The sequence below is a fragment of the Pinus tabuliformis genome, chromosome Q (assembly GCF_031772625.1).
Source record: "Pinus tabuliformis cultivar Carrire ecotype Pingquan chromosome Q, CPIR1, whole genome shotgun sequence".
NCBI lineage: Eukaryota > Viridiplantae > Streptophyta > Pinopsida > Pinales > Pinaceae > Pinus > Pinus tabuliformis.
Window position 1 is genome coordinate 1,014,638,347 of NC_142296.1, and position 24,244 is coordinate 1,014,662,590.

Sequence of the window (24,244 nt, forward strand, 5' to 3'; positions counted from 1 at the left end):
AATGCAAAGGGTATGATGGCTTCAACTATCAACTGGTTGCTTCAATTGGGTATCCGGAGCTTCTTCAGGCGATAGACGGTGGTCAAATTGGTCGCAAAGATTTTAGGGTGTTGCAAATGACTAAGCAACAATTTACAGTGAAAATGCAAGAAAAGAGTGAATTGGGTCTTTTTCGGCGTTTTAACAGGTAACGGTCACATTTTGGTGCGGAAATTATCAATGAACAGTGGGCCGTTTTTGGTCTAGGCGGGTAGGTGGTTTTATGGGCCATCACACTGCTTTTGGAGGGCAGGCGGTATTTTTCACGAGCACGCGATCTCACCTGGTGCCGCCACATAGCATAACAACGCCTAGGTAAAACCATGAATCTCGCATTATCTTGGGCTGTTATCGGCCAAATAATGAACCCGCGCGATTTGGATGTATACCGTCGGATCCGAGGGTAGGAGATTGGATGGCTATCACACAGTTAAGTTGCATGGATAGAATTGGGAAAGGGATTTGCGGGGCTCGGATTTAATTACACATAAATGTAATTAATTAACGAATAATGTTGGGTTTTTTTTATATAAGCAGCGGGTTAATAAAGTGGGACCATGGGTTATGTGGCGGGGGTTTTTTAACTGCACCAAGGGTTGGTGGGTTAAAAAGGGTTTGTCGGGGAAATATGAAGCGAGGAAGTTAATTAGATAAATAGGGGATAAAAATTTAGTATAAGGGGGTTTTGTGGGTTTTGAAGGGAAATAGGGAAATTAATAAGGGGGGAAAGTAATATTTGTAATGGGGAATGGGTTTCACACTAGGGAAAAGGGTTTTGGGAAGGGGGGATGATTTTTGAAGGGTAATTTCTAGGGAATGTGTGAAACTAAGGGGTAAAGGTCAAAATGAGGGGAAAAGTAGATGTATAAGTGATGAAGGGATAATGGGGAAATTAGCAAATAAGCATGTGGGGGTGTAGTGAAATGTGGGGAAATTAGCAAATAAGCATGTGGGGGTGTAGTGAAATGAGGGGAAATTAGTTAAAAAAGCTTGTGAATATACACTTTGTTTCTCACACTTCCTCCTTCACATGAAACATAGGATTAAGCATGATAAATGTGCTTTTGACTCAGCAACCTTGTGCATTTGAAACCTTTCTTCTACCTACCCTTTATTTATCCTAGCATTTTTTCTTCATTTCATTGGGTGCATTTGAGCTTGCTGACTCTTTATTTCCTTTTCTTTTGACAAGAAAACTATCTAATTCTAACCTTATAACTTCCAATGGCTCAGATTAAACTGATGAGCTCATTTTTATTCTCTACCTAACTATTGATTTGCCAGGGTTAAAAGTTTGGCTAGATATTTATCCTCTATATATTAACATGAAATTTAAAATATGAATGAGTGAATATTAAGCTATTTGACCATCATGAATTGTGGCATTTTTGACAAGCTGCACACAATCTTATTTTTCATAGTAAAGTAATGGTAGTGGCACTTGAATTTTCACACTTTCATGATCTATTTTATTTCTTTTTGGGGTTCATATTTTTCACTTTTTTTATCTTTTTCTTTATTTTTGTCCTTTGATTATTCTTTTAGGACATACCCTCTTTACATTTTTAAATTTTTAATATGGAAAACATTTTGCGGAAAGAAAAAGTATGTACAATATTACAAAAATAACCATAGCCAATTCAAAATTATGAATACTATTATTATAGGACCCTAACACTGACAAGAAAGGATCGACCCCTTTTTTCTCAAACACTAATCTACACTGCATTTCGTGTGCCTTTGCACTCAATTAAACAAATTGATGGGTATTTAATATGCATGGATCATCATTCGCACTTCTAGGAATCATCACATTTCGGAGATGTATGTCACGTAGATTCCAAGGTGTCACATATTTGTAAAAAATCTGCTTTGTTGCATCGGCACTCAAAGGATTCAACCAATCCATTCTCTCCACGTAAGGAGCTCTAGAAAAACAAAGGAACTTGTGGATGTGTGCAGAGCATATATGTTGCCACTCATATCTGACAAAATCATACATGCAATCAAGGAATAAAAAAAACAATTGCAAACATTCTGCTGAAAATTTTGCACGACATAACAAAAAGATACAAGAACAAATCTATACCAAAAATCTCTCGCCCAAACATATTTTTGTAGAACAACCTTACAAAAAATAGTGAATCTTTGATGCATATAATCAAAAACAATATGCAGATACTGAATAAGATTAGAAACTTTTCTCGCATGCTCATTGATCTAGGAGGATCTGTTGATTCAAATTGTACATGTGTTCAAGTGTCGTTCAGTGTCGTCGTCACTTTAGTTCAGCTTCGACAGATCAACAATGTTGGTTATGATCAGGTTGTTCAGGTAATGTTCGTAGGTTTTCATGGCATTTAGCGGAGATGGTTTAGCGCCTGGTTTTCGACTTGAGTTCATTGACAGTCCCCCAGGGTTTGGTCGACGAAATGTGTCTTGTCGTTTGACTCGCAAGATTGATGTGTCGACATGGGTGTCGTCCGTGGCATAGGTTCATTGCCCGAGTTGTCGTTGCAAAGATAGCTGGAGTCAACGATGTGTATGGGTTGTCGTCGTAGCAAAGGATCAATATCATCGTGTTGATGATAAGCAAGTGGTTTTATGTCACATTGTGACGAAAGATTGTAAAAGGGTTTTTAAAATTATAGACCTAAACCCTAAATCCTACATCTAAGTCATAAATACATAAAACCTATGCTACCCTAACCCTAAGTTCTAAACCATAATCCAAAGCCATGTATTAAAAATCAATATTCAAAACCTCACACCTAAGAATAAACCCTCTTGGACTATGTGAAACCATTAACAAAACAATCCAATACATATATCATCAATAACCACCAGTTAAACCGCTTCGGAAAATAGATTCATGTGAGCAACAGAGCAGTGAGCAGTTAGTAAACCGCAGGTCCCTAACCGCTGGTCATAATCGCAGTGGGATCGCAAGACATGTGACCAACAGTAGAGGTAAGCCATCGGGGTTCCTAACCATCGGGCTTAGAAAACTGCACAAAAACCGTAACCTAAGCATGTGAGCACTGCAAACAAACCGTCGGTTATATGTCATGGTGTTCGGAGGTTAGCCATAACGGTTGGAGAACGTGGACACATGAACCATCAGCCCGCGCTGTCAACTAGAACCACTGGAGAGCAAGCCGCCAAGATAACCGCCCTGCAAACAGTTCAACTTGAGGTGTTCACATGGGTCGGTTACACCTCCGCCCGGTTAATCTGACCACAGACAGTTATGTATTTTATTATATGGTCTATTTGTGGGTTGTGAAAGATTTTTGGTTGCCAACTAATGCGAGGACCATGGAACTAAACCCTAGGTGGCAAACCATAACCAAAAAAAACCCTAATTCAACCCCAGAAGTTAGCTCATACACCTCAAAGGTAGTCAAGGAGGTTTTAATGTACTTGCAGGCCTATAAGAGGTAGTTTTTCTCATTGAAGAATAGCTTGGTGGTTTTGGGTTTTTGTATGTAGGTTCTAGAGGACATAGGATATTGTGTTTTCAGTGTTTCAGGAGCATCGGGAGTCAGAATTGGAAACTGTAAGCGGCGTTAGAAAGCTAGTTCAGAGGGCTATCTGATGACAGAGGTCAGAATTGCCTGTGTACAAGTTCATCCTGTCTAATTCACTGTGTAATCAACACCTTCTTCTCATTCCTAATAAAACAGTCGCCCATCTTGAAAGCGGACCCGGAGATGTAGTCCATCAAGGACGAACTCCATAATAAATCTTGTTTTCTGGTATAACTATGTTTTTATTATTTGCACTTTTGTTATGCATCGATTTCATGTTTAATCAGTTGTCGTAAAGTGTTCTGCTCAAGCAATTTGCCTCGATTTCCATTCTCTCAGTTAACATTCAACTCATTAATGGCTAATCAATTCTACATCAGTATTTAGTTTATGGTCATTTTAGATCACTCATTTTGATTTTTGTAATGGGTATTCAAAGGCATAACATTATGAAAGTTTGCGTACTTTGTGTCAGCTGCAATTAATGTAAAAAACAAAGTAGGGAAACCCAACTGGGTGATCATGTCAGTGATCTCAGATGACACTTTTTGCAATATGCCCTTGTACCCCTAAGAGTCAAACCAAAATGCATCATTTTTTTCAGCCAATTTATTGTTTGGAAAATCACGAAGTTTTTCACGTAATTCTTGAATAGTAGAAGGTGCATTTTCATGTAAAACCATCAAAAAAAAGGTTTCTATTCCATGAATATGATGTCGCATAATCATATTCAAAAGAAAGTACTGAAATCTAGGATGGCTTCCAAATTTTTTATCATAATATCTAAGCAGATGCAAACCATATTCATGCATTTCAATGTTGCAAATACGTGGATGCAACCAATCAACAACTCTTATTGGGAACAAAGTCAGGAATGCCATGTCTAGCAACCCTTCCATATTTTATTCATTCATAGGAGATGTTCCAATATCTGGCCATTCTAAAGCCTCTGCATCTGTAGATTATAAATTCTCTATAAATCTTCTTATTCGATCAACCTCCCTGTAATCATTACGCAAGCATGATAGAAATGATGATGGATGGAACCACAAAGAATTACCACCCTCTCTTTCTATGTCCTCTTCAGCCCTACTTGGTTCATCTAAATTGCTATCGACATGTTGTAGCATGTTGGACACATCAATAGGTATTTCTAGGAAATATGCAATTGAATCCATATCAATTTCAACATCCCTATAATATTAAGCGTTTAAATGATGATGATGATGATGCTTAACATCCGCTGATACCAAACTTTGGTCTATCGGACCTAAAGAAACAAATTATTTAGTTTGATTTAAGATTTTATTCCTATGCTCAATGATCTAGAATTTATCCAGGATAAAGAATTAAAGGTACTACAGACTCATGTGCATGGATGTGCCTATGTTACTTATGCAACAGATCGATAAGATTGCTAGAATACATAGACACTAAGGAAATTAGAGAAAACATAACAGTCAAACATGTAAACACAACAAGTTTAATAAGGAGTTCACCCAATGCTCCTGGGCTACGTCTCCTGGTCCAGCGTTCAATGGTGACCTCTCTATTTTGTTTTCAAGCAAAGTTTTTACAACAGTGAGCTCGATTCGAGTCTCACTAAGCAGATAGTAACCAGTCGGAATGGAGTGCACGGACTCTCCTTACTGAAACTCGACCTCCGAGGGTCACAGTAGTATGACAGGCCTATGCCGAGGAGTTTGCTTGAACCTCTCAAGCCTTCAATGGAGTACACAGACTCTCTGACTCTCTCTGGCTCTGTTTGGCTCGATGTTGCCTTCAGGTCAGCTCGGCTTCTACTCTCTATTCTCTGCTATTAGCTTTTGCCTCTCTTCGCTATCCTCTACTTCTGTCAGTTCATGGCTTTAAAGCCAGCCTATTCCTTGACTGTTCATTTCCGCTTCCCGGCCTTCTGTTTTCCCTATCCTCTGTCCATTTGAATTCCTCTGCTCTACATCATCATCACCGGGTAATGCCTCGCAGGGAGGTGGCCACCTGTTTCCTAACGAACTGGGTGTCAGAATCCCTGAATCATATTTGAATGGTCGTTAATTCTGTTTTCTTCGAGATCGCCCATGAACACGAATCGTTTGCCAACTCATTGTCCACGTCAGACTCCAAATCCCCTTTAATCTTGCTTCTTAACTTGTCAAATCCGGTCAGTCAGCGGGATGCATCTCAGCCATTGATCTAGGTCCCCTAGATCCTACGGTCGTCGCTCATATCGAACGAGCAAGTTGCCTAATGTTTACCCATCCGATGCGGGCAGTTTTCTCTCTCATCCGCTGGACACGTGTTGCTCAATGTGTGGCATCGGGCGGGACTTAGTCAAAACTGCTTATCGCCTCAAAGCCTTTCGATATCCTGTCAGTTTGTGGAATCCCGTGCTACGGAACCGAAAGCATTCCTTTTCTGCACTTTATAGTGTTTTCGGGGCCGGGCACTTTGGGACTTTCCTTCACGGAGGGGGACGCCCTACGATACACGATCAGTGCTAATCGCGTATCAGAAACCACCCCCGTTTATTAATTTGACCTCCGATTTTGCCAGTTTGCGCCATCGCGCGTTACCATGGGCCAACGATTTGCGTGCTTGACCGAGGGTCCTCGTTGCTCCACTCTGGCCACAACTGCAATTTTCACGAGGATTCCTTCTGATAGCTTGATTTTCTAGGACTTGAATCTTTTTGTCACAATTTAAAACAATAATGAAAACTTAGAGAGTTTTTAGGATCCAATTTGGATCATGGCCTTCCCACTGAAAAAGCTTTTGGACCGCCAAAAGTTGGTTTTCTTCTAAGTATCAGTCGAGGGTATTTCTTCCTCGCTTGCTCAATTTCTATCCATCTTGCACTGCTTGGCTTTGAACCTTTGAGTTCAATCCTGAGGTACTCAGCATCCCCTCTACGTGTGGTTCTTACCTTCCTGTCCAAAACTGTATCTTCCTGCAATTCATTAAGATATTCAGGTAACAGATCATCAATAGAAGGCAACTGACTCTGCTCTTCGGGATCTTCAATTAATGAAGGTTCAAATAGTCTCAAGTTGTTTGCATTGATCACTGAGTAGATGTGCATGTAAGCTGGTAAGTCAAGGCAAAAAGCATTCTCACCAATTTTCTCAAGTATCTTGAAAGGTCCATACCTTATTGGCTTTAGCTTTTTACCTTCACCTTGCATTCTGTCTTTGCTGATATACAGCCAGACTTGGTCACCAACTTGGAAACTATGCTCCATCTGATGCTTGTCATGCCTTGCCTTATACTTGGCTTGGCTCTTTTCCAGCTGTTCCTGTACTACCTGGTGAATCTCTTGGATTTTTTCAATGAACTTGGTTGCCTTATCCACATCGTTATGTCCATCAACTACTATGTCATTACCAAAGAAAAAATCCAAGGGAGACCTTGGTGTGAAACCAAAACAGGTCTCAAAAGGAGATCTCTGTGTAGAAGAATGTTTAGCTCGGTTGTAAGCATGCTGGACATCACATAAATGTTCATCCCAAAGTTTGGGATGTTTGTTGCAATAGCCTCTAAGCAACTGGATCACCGTCCTGTTGACCACTTCTGTTTGGCCATCTGTTTGCAGATGAAAAGCTATGCTCTTCTTCAGCCTGGTGTCCATCAATTCCCACAAACTTGACCAAAATTTCCCAACAAATTGGGTATCTCGATCAGATATAATGGAAGTGGGTAATCCAAAATGAACCTATACATGTTGAAAGAACAACTTTGTATTTTTTCAGCTGTAATCTGTTTGTTACAAGGTATCAAAATACACATTTTACTGAACCTATCCACAACAACATATAAATAGTCATGACCTTTTCTAGATTTAGGCAGTCCTCCAACAAAGTCCATGGAAACACTTTCCCAAGGATGAGAAGGAACTGGTAGTGGAGTGTACAAGCCTAGATTTCTATTATTGGGTTTTCTTTTTGCACACATAGTACACCCTCTTACATATCTAGAAACTATCTCATTCATTTTTGACCAATAACAAAATCTTTGCAGTTGTGCAACTGTTTTACTTACACCAAAGTGACCAGATATTAGAGAAGTGTGTGCTTCTCGAATTATCTTTACTCTTTCAGTTTGTGGAATGCATAACTTCCCAAAATGATACAAGAGTTGGTACTTAATGTGATAGTCCAATTCTTCTACTCATTTTCCTTGACTTAAAGTTGCATATACATCTTTAAAATCTATATCTTGAGCATATTGTTCAATGTAGCTCTCATGCAATACTGAATTATGCTTAAGTATAGTAGATGCATTTATAATTGGTCTGGACAACATATCTGCAACTTTATTGTGTATGCCCTTTTTATATCTGATGACTAAATGAAACTGTTGTAGAAAACCCATCCATCTATAGTGTCTTGATTGCTGCAACTTAGTTTGGGAGTGTAAATATTGAAGTGGTTGATGATCAGTATGTATAACTGTCTCTTTTCCCAATAAATAATGTTTCCACTTTTTCACACTCTGTACTAATGCATACAATTCTTTATCATATGTGGGATAGTTAACTACTGCAGAATTAAATGTCTCAGAATGATAACATATGGGTTTACCATGCTGCATCAACACTGCTCCCATGGCATAGTCACTGGCATCCATTTGAATCTCAAATGGTCTTTGAAGATCGGGCAGTGCTAGTACTGGTGTTGTACTAATCTTTTCTTTCAAGGTGTCGAAGGCTTTCTGCTGTTTGCCTCCCCATTGAAACACCTTGTTTAATCCTATCAAAGCATGTAAAGGTGCCACAATTAAGGAAAAGTTAGCAATAAACTTTCTCCAATATTGTGCCGCCCCTAAGAAGCTTCTAACTTCAGTAGCAGATTTGGGTTTAGGCCAGTTTACAATCACTGCAACCTTAGAGGAATCTATCTTCAATTCACCACCCCCTACTATATGACCCAAATAATTTAAAGATGTTTTACCAAATTCACATTTTGAGAGTTTAACATAAATTTTTTCTCTTCTTAAAACATCTAGAGCCTCCATAACATGCTTCAAATGTTATTCCCACGTTTTGCTGAATATAAGAATGTCATCTAGGTATACAATGACAAAATCATCAAGAAAAGGTCTGAGTACATCATTCATTACTCTCATGAAAGTAGCAGGAGCATTAGTTAAGCCAAAAGGCATAACCAGCCACTCATACAATCCCTGCTTTGTTTTGAAAGCAATCTTCCATGCATCTTGCTTTGCAACTCTGACCTGATGATATCCATTATGCAAGTCTAACTTGGAAAAATAAACAACTTCTTTCAATTGGTCTAATGGATCATCTATGAGAGGAAGGGGATAACGATTTTTTATCATTATCTTATTCAGTGCTCGGTAATCAATGCACATTCTCCACGAACCATATTTCTTTCTCACCAAGACAATTGGAGACCCACATGGTGATGTGCTAGGTATGATGAACCCCTTCTCGAGCACCTCTTGTACCTGCTTCTTGATTTCTGCATTCTCTAAAGCGGACAACTTGTACATTCCGATGTTAGGCAATGGAGCATCTTGCTACAAATCAATATCATGCACTATTTCCTTTTTGGGTGGCAAACCTTTAGGTTCTTGAAACAATATATCATATTCTGAAACAACTTTTTCTAAATCAGCTTGTTGTTTAGCATCACAGCCCTCAAATACATTGGTTTTATCCAATTTCTTTTCCTTTACAACCATCAGTAAAAATTGTTTGCATGACTTTACAATTCGTTTCATCTGCCCTGAGTTTATGAGAGTATAATTATTCTTGAGCTTATGAGCTCTTACAATATATTCGATTCCATCTTTAACGAGTAGGTACTTGTTCTCAACTCTATAGGAAATAGCTTTTCTATCATACAATTAAGGGCTTCCTAAAACAATTCCACATATATCCAAAGGAACTATATCTAACTCAACCTCATCTACAAATTATGACCCAAATGAAAACTTAATTTTGCATTGTCTAGTCACTTGTAGCTGTGCTTTATCACATAACCAACCTAATGGATATGGTTTCTTGTGAGGTGTGGTTAGTAATCCCAACTTCTTTACAATTGCTTCAGAAATTAAATTTACTTGTGAGCCACTATCAAACAAAGTATCAATCTTTTGATGATTGGAAATAACTCGAATATGAAAAAGCTCATGTCTTTTCCTCTCATTTTCTTCATTATCAGTAGATTGTGCAGAATTACTAGTAGATGCTTCAGAATTTTTACCTTTTATACCGGTGGCTGCAATGGTTGTTTCATCTCCTGAGTCTGACCCCAAATCTCTTTGAATAGCTGCAGCAATCTTCTTCTTCTTGCCCTCAAACTTCTTAGGTTTCAGCTCTGGATGCAAAATCCAACAGTGTTCATCATCATGCCCATCCTTTTTACAGTGAGTGCATGAAGACTTTGTCTTTTGTATAACATTAGCCTTCCTCTCTTTCCATTTTTGTTTTCTTTTCTCCTTATTCTTGCTTGTAGTGGGTTGGGATGATCCCCCAATTTTTGGGTTCCCATTCTTACCTCTAGCTTCTAGATGTGTAGCCTAAACGGATACCTCATCTATGCTAGTGGGATTAAACATGAGGATAGTGTGCCTCATGTAGTTGTGTAGACCACCTATATACTTCAGCAGAGTCTCAGGTGAGTCTAAAGAAATGCCTAGAATCAATGCTCTTTTCCTAAATTCTTGAGTATACCCTTGTACACTTTGCCCTTTCAATTGTCGAAGAGTTTGCCAGCTCATCATGGCTTGTTGCATATAAGCCAGTGGATAGAATTGTTTTTTAATTGCGGAAACAAATTCACTCCAGACAGATAGAATTTTACCATGTTTCTTCATGTCAGCTTGTGTTCGACCTTCCCACCATACCAAGGCAGTTCCTCCAAGGCGCAGGCTAGCCAGCTGAATCTTACTTTTGTCTGAGTCAATATTCTGCACCCTGCAATACATATCAATATGTCTAATCCAATTGTCCAGCTTCTCTGCATTTAATTCTCCATCATATATAGGAAAATCAAATTTAACATCTAATTTAATCAAAGATGTCCTCTTCTTGTTTTCAGGGCTATTAGGAGGTGTGTGGAAGTTTTCTTCTTTCCCTTTTCCTTTAGAGTGGTCATGGAGGAGAGATTCTTCTTCTCCTTTATCTTTGGAGTGTGATGAATCTGCATCTCTACCTTTCTTAAACTCCCTATACATTTCCTCTACCATGGACCTCATGGCCAGGAAACTATCTATGAATTGGGGGTCTGATCCCAAGGGACTTTCTTCTGACATTTTCTTCTTAGGATAAACTCTTCCAATTTCTGGGTTAGCTTCAACCAACTCTTCTTCTCCTAATTTAAGCTTTGATCTAGTTAGCATTCAACAACAAAATCCAGCACAAGCTTGTCTAACCTTAGTAAACCTAAGCTCTGATACCACTTGATCTGGAATTTATCCATAATAAAGAATTAAAGGTATTACAGACTCATGTGCATGGATGTGCCTATGTTACTTATGCAACAGATCGATAAGATTGCTAAAATACATAGACACTGAGGCAATTAGAGAAAACATAACAGTCAAACATGTAAGCACAACAAGTTTAATAAGGAGTTCACCAATGCTCCTGGGCTACGTCTCCTGGTCTAGTCTTCAGTGGTGGCCTCTCTATTATGTTTTCAAGCAGAGTTTTTACAACAGTGAGCTCAATTCGAGTCTCACTAAACAGATAGTAACCAGTAGGAATGGAGTGCACAAACTCTCCTTACTGAAACTCGACCTCTGAGGGTCACAGTAGTATGACAGGCCTATGCCGAGGAGTTTGCTTGAACCTCTCAAGCCTTCAATGGAGTACACAGACTCTCTGACTCTCTCTGGCTCTGTCTGGCTCAATGCTGCCTTCAAGTCAGCTCGACTTCTACTCTCTGTTCTCTACTATTAGCTTTCGCCTCTCTTCGTTGTCCTCTGCTTCTGTCAGTTCATGGCTTTAAAGCCAACCTATTCCTTGACTGTTCGTTTTCGCTTCTCGGCCTTCTGTTTTCCTTGTCCTCTGTCCATTCGAATTCCTCTGCTCTACGTCATCATCACCAGGTAACGCCTCGCAGGGAGGTGGCCACCTGTTTCCTAACGAACTGGGTGTCAGAATCCCTGAATCATATTCGAATGGCCGTTAATTTTGTTTGCTTCAAGATCACCTGCGAACACGAATCGTTTGCCAACTCATCGTCCACGTCGGACTCCAAATCCCCTTTAATCTTGCTTCTTAACTTGTCAAATCTGGTCAGTCATCGGGACGCATCTCAGCCATTGATCTGGGTCCCCCAGATCCTATGGTCGTCGCTCATATCAGGCGGGCAAGTTGCCTGACGTTTACCCATCTGATGCAGGCGGTTTTCTCTCTCATCCGCCGAATGCATGTCGCTCGATGTGTGGCATCGGGCAGGACTCAGTCAAAATTGCTTACTGCCTCGAAGCCTTCCGATATCCTGTTGGTTTGTGGAACCTCGTGCTACAGAACTGAAAGCATTCATTTTCTGCACTTTATAGCATTTTCGGGTCCGGGCACTTTGGGGCTTTCCTTCACTGAGGGGGACACCCTACAATACATGCTAATCGCGTATCAGAAACCACCCCCGTTTCTTGATTTGACCTCCGGTTTTGCCAGTTTGCGCCATCGTGCATTACCATGGGCCAACGGTCTGTGCACTTGACCGAGGGTCCTCATTGCTCCGCTCTGGCCACAACTGCAACTGTCACGAGGATTCCTTCTGATAGCTTGATTTTCTAGGACTTGAATCTTTTTGGCACAATTTAAAACATTCATGAAAACTTAGAGAGTTTTTAGGATCTAATTCGGATCACTCAAAAAGCTTGGAGAGAAGCCTCCCGAGCTCACTATAATTTTGACATCGTAAAAGGCTAGCAATGTTAGTATTGTGAAAAATATTATGAAACTGAGATCTAATGTGGTTGTACGCGGGACACTCTAAGAGGAAGTGGTTTTCATCCTCGATGTTCCTATTCGCACAAAGGTGGTAAATCCTTTCCATCCATGGTGTTTTAGGCACTGCCCAACGACCTGTTTCACTTTGGAGCTCATGAGAATTCGTTCTAATCTTCGCTATATTAATTTTCTTCTTTGAGCTAATTAAAATAGAGAGATACTTTTGATCTTCTAAAGTGGGGTTGATGACCTTCTTATAATAACTTAATTTTCTTAATAACTTAAGCATATAAAAAAAATATTAAACATTAAATAATAAATATTATAAATATGAAACATAACATTTTAAATATTAAACATTAAAATTTAATATTTAATATTGAAAACTTAAAATTAAAATTAAAATTAAAAATTAAAAATAAAAATTAAATATTAAATATTAAATATGAATCATATAAATATATTAATCGTTTAAAATTTTAAATTGAAATTTGAAATTTGAATATGGAATATTTAAATATTAAATATAGTAAATTAATATTTAAATATTGAAAAGAAAATGAAAATATATATATATATTTTGAAATAATATATTAATTGAAAATTTAAGATATGAAATATTTAAAATTAGGATTGAAAAAGTATATAAAAAAACAATTAGAATAATTTGTTTTTTTTATGAAATTAACGAAATTAAATAAATATATACGTTTGAAAAAATATTAAAAAGACATTTAAAATATGAAATATCTTTTAAAATTTTAGAGAATACTTAAATTTTAAAAATTTAATATTTAAATATTTAATAAATATTAAAAATATGAGAAATTAAATTTAAAAGAAAACATAATATTTAAAATTTGACATAGAGAAAAATATATATGGAGAAATTTAAAGAAAGACACATTAAATATTAATTCAAAAAATTAACATATTAGTTGAAAAATGATTTATTAGAATGAAATGTTGTTTAAAAAATTTATATATTGAATTTGAAATATTAGAAATTGAAATTGAATATGAAATATAAGAATAATTGAAACATTCGAATATACGACGTTAAAGATATTGTTGGTTTCTTTTCGAAAACGTAAAAACGAAGTGGTGCTTGCAAGAAGGCGTTCCCTTTGCTTTGTTGGAAGATGGCTTGATTTAGTTGTAGGTGGCGGGAGTAAATACAACTATGTAAATACATTCTCCTCGGTCACATCGTGAGGTCTTTATCTGCTGGAAGCATGTGGGTTGAGTTGGGTTGGTTTGGATAGGGTAATATATTTTTTAATTGATATGACATTGATATGACTATATATAGGATGTAAATCTCTCAAATTTATATTAAATTTCGTTTTTGTCAAAATTAATTAAAAAAAAACAAAATTCGAAACAAAACATAAATCAAAACATTATTATTTTGAAGGCTTGCAAACATATTACACAACATAATATGAATTCTATATTGTATACTGAACATTTGTATATATTTTTTTAAATATCCAACAAACAGGCTATGCATAATTGTTGGATACATTACTGTGTGTATGGGAAATAGTTGTAGATGTGCAAGGTTCTCTGTAAATTATGCTTTAGCATCATGGGAAAATTAGGAATTGTTACAGGCACAAAAGGGTTCTAAGAAGTTGGAAACCATATATTTAGGAGAAATGGGCGAGACTTTAAGGAGTGCAATATTGTTATAGTTAAAAGAAAACTTAAATTCTACAAGTGAAACTAAATTGTAAGCAAAATCTGAGAAATAATCCTTCACATAAATTTGTGTAGGTCTCATGGAAGAAAGACTGACCGAGGTTGGAGGGTTAGTTCTTGGGCTCAACCGTTTCAAAAAGCCCTAGAACAGTCCCTCCACCTATCAACCCAATTCTATGTTATAAATAAGAGGGTTTTCCATTTAATCTCCACCATGATCATTATCATCGTCATCATTACCGTCTTCTAACATCTGCTATCCCACTTGAGTTCCATCCTTTGTTTTGGGTTTTCCACACATTGAGAGAGAGAATAGATCGGTGAAGTACAAGGACATCAAAGGACCGATCCTTCGGAAGGGGATTTGCAGACCCATGTTGTAGATCTCCTTCACTATTTCTCTTAATAAATGATTATTCATATACACGTCTTACTCTATTAGGTTATCACATCGGATATTTCTTGTTGTTTTATGTTTTGGATCACAAACAATATTTTTTCTACAGGATTTTATCATTTCATTGTTGCAAATCTAAAGCGTAAACAACCACATATTGTTGTTAGGGTCACTTGTCACCAATGACTTAAGTAAAGTATTTTTGGAAAATCTTCCCAAATGTTTACACTAACAAATGGCGACTCCACTAGGGATACCCAAACTTTAGAACAATGACTTATCATTCTTGAGCGCGCCAATGAAGATTGTTGTGTTGTATTGATAACCATCAAAGTAGCCAAAAAGTGCACCAAATATGAGTATGTCCGGAAAGTCCACTGTCGTACCTTTCACGAAGGAAAACTTATTCTCCTCTATGACCAAGCTCATGATGTCATCGGACATGGGAAGTTTGAACCATTATGGATAGGACCTTACATCATTCATAAGTGTTTTGGCAAGGGGCACACCTTTTAGAGGGACCAGAAGGTGAAACCCTTCCTAACCCTCGCAATGCACTCTACCTGAAGCAATTTTACCCATAACATTTCCCATTGAAATGCACATACTTTTTTCTTTCCTGCATTTAGGTAGATTTCATCCCCTATCATCTCATTTATTATCTTCTTACTTCTTTTAGATGGATGCATCATCCCCACCTCATATCGGTTATGTCGATGGTGCAAGTTGCTTCTCCAAGAATCTAGCCTTGGTAGCTTGGGCCATTTTCACCCCTTTGCATTCATTAGTCCACTCCAACAACATCTGCATTTGATCCTACACTAATAAGAAAGCCAAATATGATGTTTTGATAGGTTTGTTAGCCGATTCCCTTGCTCATCTTATCCTTCACCTTCATGTTTGTCTTGATTCCTTGCTACTTGTCATGCAATTGAACAACGTTCATCATGCATATAATCCCATCCTATTTAGAAAATATCTACGAGTTAATCTTTTGGAATGTGAATTTGAATCCAATATATTGAGTCATGTTCCTAGAGAAAAATCACTATGTAGATACCATTGCAAGTAACATTCTAGATTGGAATTTATCACATGAATATACAAGAAGACATCCATAGCATAAACAAATGGCGAACCACAATCGTCACAAAAGATGCATAGCCATATTATGTATTATAATATCCAACATATAATGTTTGGAGTCTGCTGCTCTAAATACATCTGATGTGCCCATAACATGTTACAACAAAAACAAAAATGGGAACTCACATATCCCTATGTCTAGTGAATTTCGTCTGGAGGCTCCCGAGCCAATGGCTCGATCCGACCATCCTGTAAGTCTTGAACTGCCTACCGGCCATAGCTATGCACCTCATGATACCTCCCCATTCTGAGGGAAGACCAATGCACTCATCTATATATTGATCTTCTAACGCATGCCATCTGCACTCTGTTATACTGGTTAGTAGCACGTTGAACCTACAACGAAGATCCTCTAATAGAGCATCACCACATGATCTTTGTTGTGATGTTGAACCACCCTGATTTGTGGCCCGAGGTGCTGCAACTCATCCTGTATATCATGCCGACTTCACTGGCGTTATATATGCATACCACAAGTTTGTAAATCAGTACCACATACACATGTTTCCTAAAATTTAAAAGCAACAAATATATAACAACTTTCACTTAACATCTTGAGCCCATGCTCGTCCCGGCGGAAGTGGCAAGTTATGATCTCCTTGATAGTTCATTCCACTATACAAATAGTCATCTATGTACGATGGAATCTAGTCCCAATGTGCAAAGAACTCATGTTAGAACACCCATATGACTCCCCCTCTACCACCTTGACATAGACGTAGTTTCCCCCAGTGGTGCATCCTAGGCTCCTACAGGGCCCCATCACGGATCTGTAAATGAGGTCAGATGGTTGGGATCTTCTTAAAGAAGAATGAGCATACAACTATTCCAAATGAAAAATTATCATTGGTATGTCACTCGCATAGACTTAAATGTCGTTTCAACGATGAAAACATAATCTGGCCCCACCTATTGTAGGTCCCTACCAATACACTCTCCACAAACATCATCTGCTCCCTAGTGATGTGATGGAGGAAATGACTACCCAAAATCTGCACCATTATTGCGGCTATAGCTCTTGTCTCGAGTCTCTCTAAGTCACTAATCTAGATGGTTGTTCCCTTCGAACAAACACCTAGTACAAAATGGCGATCCAAAAATTCCCCTATATGCCTCCCACAAGGCAACACTGGATGTATCTGCCCCACCACCCCAAGGGGGGGAAATCTTATAAAAAATTATATGTCCTAGATAATGATCTTGATCCTGTGCCCCTCTACCACAATGGCCTCCTGATCTAGGTACCTATAATTCATAGTCCTCGACAACAGGGCCGCACCATCCCTCATATATGGGTTCTCCAAGAACTTCAGTACCCCATACCTTGCAAGAATCCCTCTGAATGCTTGGTTCCCCTGAATCTCAGCACGAAGAGTTTCCAAATCTTGTTCTTGCCAGGACACCTTTAGCTCTACCATACATACAACATGTGATTATGTTTTTAAGGTCAGAATTCAAGGCATACATTTATGGTTCAAAGCTTTAGCTCAACAAAGACCCCCAATCCTGTTTTTCACCTCATCCTAGAACGAAGTATTTGCCCTAAAAAATACACTGGACAAATTTATTGGCCTATATTCTGTGTTCTAGAATGCAAAAAAGGGTCCAAAAAGTGATTTGCGATCGTGAGGAAGAGCAGGGGTTTCCCTTAGTGAGTTGAAGCCATAATCTCAAAATCTAATTTGCCAAAATTGACGAGTAAGGTTAGGCCACCTACCTTCAACTCGCAAATCTAGATTCAGATGGTCAGTGTGTTCGCTACGATCTCCACAGGATTTAGGGTCTTCTCTTCCTCTCCAAATTCTCCAATTGCTCACTATGCAAATGAATTGGATTTTGGGGTAAGAATCCATTTTATAAGAAAAACCCTAGTTTTTTTGTCACCTATTGTGACCAAACCATAGCTTAGTTTGATGAACCGTCAACACCATTGGAAAGATATCACTGAGTTCTATAATGGGTCTCACTTTATTTTTGGTAGTTTCATACTTCAACGAGAAGCCATTTCTTCCATGAGGTCTCACTTTGCCACCTATTAAAATCAAATTTCTTCATTTCAGTTACCCATACTCTTGTACCACTTTACCTTTGCATTGGTTGAATCACGTGTCAATTTTCATCATGATTAACCATCATCTACTCAAGTTTTTATGCCCCCCTATGGGCCTCCGCCATGTGGTAGTATCATCGATTCACCCTTGTTCAGAGCATTAGAGATGCATCACCCTTGCATCTATGGAGTCTGTTTCAAGTCCCCTTGAGTATTGTTACAATATATAATCAATTTTTATGTCGCATTCATCCCATTGTGCTCATATTTGGCCTCCGGATACATTGCTCTGTCTTTGAAAAGCCCTTGTCTGAGTAATTGACCATCCCCTCTAGAATCAAGTCAGTCGCTATGAGCTCAACCATGCATATCATGCTCTAAACTCTGCCACTCATATTATTTCCTTCCATCATCATCCCTGGTGTCAATCCATCAATCACTTACTATGATCCCTCATGCCTTTGTTGAGGATTCCTCATTGCCTTAACTCTGGCAGACCCTCTTCTATCGACTTCAACACATTTGTTCCAAAAGTGTGATCTAGAGGGTGGTGTACCTTGGTTCCAAACTTCATATTTTTTCGGTGCCTCAGATCAAGCAAGGGGAATCATCATTGCCATTTGACTTGGTCGATTCTCAGATGTTCGACACCAACTCATTATCGCAAGATTGAGGATCACACACTTGATAATCTGGTGATTCAGACAATTGTACTATTGTTTCCTGGGTGTGTGTGAGATGTTCTATAACTCATGAGGGGTGGCCCTTCAAGTATTCCTCCACATGCCTAGATGTCCGCAGATTATGCTCCAACCTCATATATAGTTCCATGGATTTGGTGGGTTCGGTTTTAGCCATTTGTAGCGCACATGGCATGCATTTCTCCTTTAGATGACCAATTTAGAGCTTCAGATCCCTTTCCTATTTAGCAGGGCTTCATTGGTTGTGATCTCCACTCACCATGTCAGCCCGAGGGGCATGATGTCTCATGTACTTAGATGTTATTGTATTCAGTCCTGACCTATATCTTCCCATGCACATTATGTATATGGGGTTCATTGTATTATTTTCTGGCCCATTGATGCCAACATATCATGTATCATGTACTTTGTTGCTTAGACCCACATTGCTGGGTGCACCATTAATATTTGTACTCAATTATCTCGGCGAGTATGCGTATGCCTCCCCCGCCTCTGTTGAGATCATGTACTCCAAAATAAAAGGGGACTTATATCATTTTAGTTGGTCTCGCCCCCTCCATTCCTTCGTCCTTCCTTGCATCGCTTCAACTCTCTCTCTCTCTCTCTCTCTCTCTCTCTCTCTCTCTCTCTCTCTCTCTCTCCCTGGCTAGCCTTTTGTGTCTCATGGAAGTGTAACTTACAACATATTTCGGTCCTACGATTTTCTCCTAACACTCATACGTTGGAGGGCATTATGTTATCGCCTAAACAATGATCACCTAGCCACTTATAACTAGGTCGATCAAATTAAACCATATAGGATTGATTTTACCATAGTAAAATGACTTTCCCCATGGAAAATAATTTAGTAAACCATTTTTATTAAATTATTTCTGATTAAAATTAAAAAAACCCATGAGAATAATTGAATAAATCATTATTTATTTATTTTTCTCTAGGAATAATTATTAAATCATTATTTGATGATTATTCCTTGTCACATTTGACTAATTGTTAGATCACTATTTATTAATTATTTCAATTTCACACCTTTCTTAATCCTTGCGAAATAATTAATAAACTATTTTATTTGCTAATTATTTCTAAATAAAGATATTTGACCATTTTGAATATCTTTTCCCTCTCCAAAAAATATAATAAAGTATTCCTAACGGTTAGATCTTGATTTGGTCAATATTATTTTATGATTTTCCATTTTCGAGATCAACCCAATACTTTGTTATAAATAAGAGGGTTTTCCATTCATTCTTCACCATGATCATTATCATCATCACCATTATCATCTTCTCACATGTGAGCTCCCACTTGAGTTCCATTCTTTCTTTTGGGTTTTTCACACATTGAGAAAGAGAATAGATCGTTGAAGTACAAGGACACCAAAGGACCGATCCCACAGAGCAGGATTTGCAGACCCATGTTGTAGATCTCTTCACCGGGTGTTTTAATAAAAGATTATTCATATACAAATCTTATTCTATTGGGTTATTACATTGGATATTTCTTGTTCTTTTCTATTTTGGATCGCATAGAATATTTTCACTCTAGGTTTTTCTCGTTTTTTCTCGTTTTATTATTCCAGATCTAAAACATAAATAACCACATATTGTTGTTAGGGTCACTTGTCACCAGTAACTTAAGTGAGAGCATTTCCCTCACATCAACAGAGCAGAACGAGCCTCGGCGGCTTCGGAGTAAGTTTTCCGTTACCTGAATGGATTGTACCACATCTTGACGGTAGATCATAGGTTTTTTTTTTATAACCGTTGATCTAGGACTGCAGATCGAGATCCATAATGACAACTAGTAAGCGGTAGAAAAACTCTAGAGAATTCGATGCTACCTTCAATTACTAGGATTAAGTTACTAGGCGTGGGAACATATACAAACACCTGGAAGTTAAGCAATAATGGAGTCATATCAATACCAAAATTGTTTTAAAAAACAAAGGCTTGTGGTCAATAAAATCCCGCGAAGATATAAATACTAATAATACCATTGCAAGTAACATTCTAGATTGGAATTTATCACATGAATATACAAGAAGACATCCATAGCATAAACAAATGGCGAACCACAATCGTCACAAAAGATGCATAGCCATATTATGTATTATAATATCCAACATATAATGTTTGGAGTCTGCTGCTCTAAATACATCTGATGTGCCCATAACATGTTACAACAAAAACAAAAATGGGAACTCACATATCCCTATGTCTAGTGAATTTCGTCTGGAGGCTCCCGAGCCAATGGCTCGATCCGACCATCCTGTAAGTCTTGAACTGCCTACCGGCCATAGCTATGCACCTCATGATACCTCCCCATTCTGAGGGAAGACCAATGCACTCATCTATATATTGATCTTCTAACGCATGCCATCTGCACTCTGTTATACTGGTTAGTAGCACGTTGAACCTACAACGAAGATCCTCTAATAGAGCATCACCACATGATCTTTGTTGTGATGTTGAACCACCCTGATTTGTGGCCCGAGGTGCTGCAACTCATCCTGTATATCATGTCGACTTCACTGGCGTTATATATGCATACCACAAGTTTGTAAATCAGTACCACATACACATGTTTCCTAAAATTTAAAAGCAACAAATATATAACAACTTTCACTTAACATCTTGAGCCCATGCTCGTCCCGGCGGAAGTGGAAAGTTATGATCTCCTTGATAGTTCATTCCACTATACAAATAGTCATCTATGTACGATGGAATCTAGTCCCAATGTGCAAAGAACTCATGTTAGAACACCCATATGACTCCCCCTCTACCACCTTGACATAGACGTAGTTTCCCCCAGTGGTGCATCCTAGGCTCCTACAGGGCCCCATCACGGATCTGTAAATGAGGTCAGATGGTTGGGATCTTCTTAAAGAAGAATGAGCATACAACTATTCCAAATGAAAAATTATCATTGGTATGTCACTCGCATAGACTTAAATGTCGTTTCAACGATGAAAACATAATCTGGCCCCACCTATTGTAGGTCCCTACCAATACACTCTCCACAAACATCATCTGCTCCCTAGTGATGTGATGGAGGAAATGACTACCCAAAATCTGCACCATTATTGCGGCTATAGCTCTTGTCTCGAGTCTCTCTAAGTCACTAATCTAGATGGTTGTTCCCTTCGAACAAACACCTAGTACAAAATGGCGATCCAAAAATTCCCCTATATGCCTCCCACAAGGCAACACTGGATGTATCTGCCCCACCACCCCAAGGGGGGGAAATCTTATAAAAAATTATATGTCCTAGATAATGATCTTGATCCTGTGCCCCTCTACCACAATGGCCTCCTGATCTAGGTACCTATAATTCATAGTCCTCGACAACAGGGCCGCACCATCCCTCATATATGGGTTCTCCAAGAACTTCAGTACCCCATACCTTGCAAGAATCCCTCTGAATGCTTGGTTCCCCTGAATCTCAGCACGAAGAGTTTCCAAATCTTGTTCTTGCCAGGACACCTTTAGCTCTACCATACATACAACATGTGATTATGTTTTTAAGGTCAGAATTCAAGGCATACATTTATGGTTCAAAGCTTTAGCTCAACAAAGACCCCCAATCCTGTTTTTCACCTCATCCTAGAACGAAGTATTTGCCCTAAAAAATACACTGGACAAATTTATTGGCCTATATTCTGTGTTCTAGAATGCAAAAAAGGGTCCAAAAAGTGATTTGCGATCGTGAGGAAGAGCAGGGGTTTCCCTTAGTGAGTTGAAGCCATAATCTCAAAATCTAATTTGCCAAAATTGACGAGTAAGGTTAGGCCACCTACCTTCAACTCGCAGATCTAGATTCAGATGGTCAGTGTGTTCGCTATGATCTCCACAGGATTTAGGGTCTTCTCTTCCTCTCCAAATTCTCCTATTGCTCACTATGCAAATGAATTGGATTTTGGGGTAAGAATCCATTTTATAAGAAAAACCCTAGTTTTTTTGTCACCTATTGTGACCAAACCATAGCTTAGTTTGATGAACCGTCAACACCATTGGAAAGATATCACTGAGTTCTATAATGGGTCTCACTTTATTTTTGGTAGTTTCATACTTCAACAAGAAGCCATTTCTTCCATGAGGTCTCACTTTGCCACCTATTAAAATCAAATTTCTTCATTTCAGTTACCCATACTCTTGTACCACTTTACCTTTGCATTGGTTGAATCACGTGTCAATTTTCATCATGAGTAACCATCATCTACTCAAGTTTTTATGCCCCCCTATGGGCCTCCGCCATGTGGTAGTATCATCGATTCACCCTTGTTCAGAGCATTAGAGATGCATCACCCTTGCATCTATGGAGTCTGTTTCAAGTCCTCTTGAGTATTGTTACAATATATAATCAATTTTTATGTCGCATTCATCCCATTGTGCTCATATTTGGCCTCCGGATACATTGCTCTGTCTTTGAAAAGCCCTTGTCTGAGTAATTGACCATCCCCTCTAGAATCAAGTCAGTCGCTATGAGCTCAACCATGCATATCATGCTCTAAACTCTGCCACTCATATTATTTCCTTCCATCATCATCCCTGGTGTCAATCCATCAATCACTTACTATGATCCCTCATGCCTTTGTTGAGGATTCCTCATTGCCTTAACTCTGGCAGACCCTCTTCTATCGACTTCAACACATTTGTTCCAAAAGTGTGATCTAGAGGGTGGTGTACCTTGGTTCCAAACTTCATATTTTTTCGGTGCCTCAGATCAAGCAAGGGGAATCATCATTGCCATTTGACTTGGTCGATTCTCAGATGCTCGACACCAACTCATTATCGCAAGATTGAGGATCACACACTTGATAATCTGGTGATTCAGACAATTGTACTATTGTTTCCTGGGTGTGTGTGAGATGTTCTATAACTCATGAGGGGTGGCCCTTCAAGTATTCCTCCACATGCCTAGATGTCCGCAGATTATGCTCCAACCTCATATATAGTTCCATGGATTTGGTGGGTTCGGTTTTAGCCATTTGTAGCGCCCATAGCATGCATGTCTCCTTTAGATGACCAATTTAGAGCTTCAGATCCCTTTCCTATTTAGCAGGGCTTCATTGGTTGTGATCTCCACTCACCATGTCAGCCCGAGGGCATGATGTCTCATGTACTTAGATGTTATTGTATTCAGTCCTGACCTATATCTTCCCATGCACATTATGTATATGGGGTTCATTGTATTATTTTCTGGCCCATTGATGCCAACATATCATGTATCATGTACTTTGTTGCTTAGACCCACATTGCTGGGTGCACCATTAATATTTGTACTCAATTATCTCGGCGAGTATGCGTATGCCTCCCCCGCCTCTGTTGAGATCATGTACTCCAAAATAAAAGGGGACTTATATCATTTTAGTTGGTCTCGCCCCCTCCATTCCTTCGTCCTTCCTTGCATCGCTTCAACTCTCTCTCTCTCTCTCTCTCTCTCTCTCTCTCTCTCTCTCTCTCTCTCTCTCTCTCCCTGGCTAGCCTTTTGTGTCTCATGGAAGTGTAACTTACAACATATTTCGGTCCTACGATTTTCTCCTAACACTCATACGTTGGAGGGCATTATGTTATCGCCTAAACAATGATCACCTAGCCACTTATAACTAGGTCGATCAAATTAAACCATATAGGATTGATTTTACCATAGTAAAATGACTTTCCCCATGGAAAATAATTTAGTAAACCATTTTTATTAAATTATTTCTGATTAAAATTAAAAAAACCCATGAGAATAATTGAATAAATCATT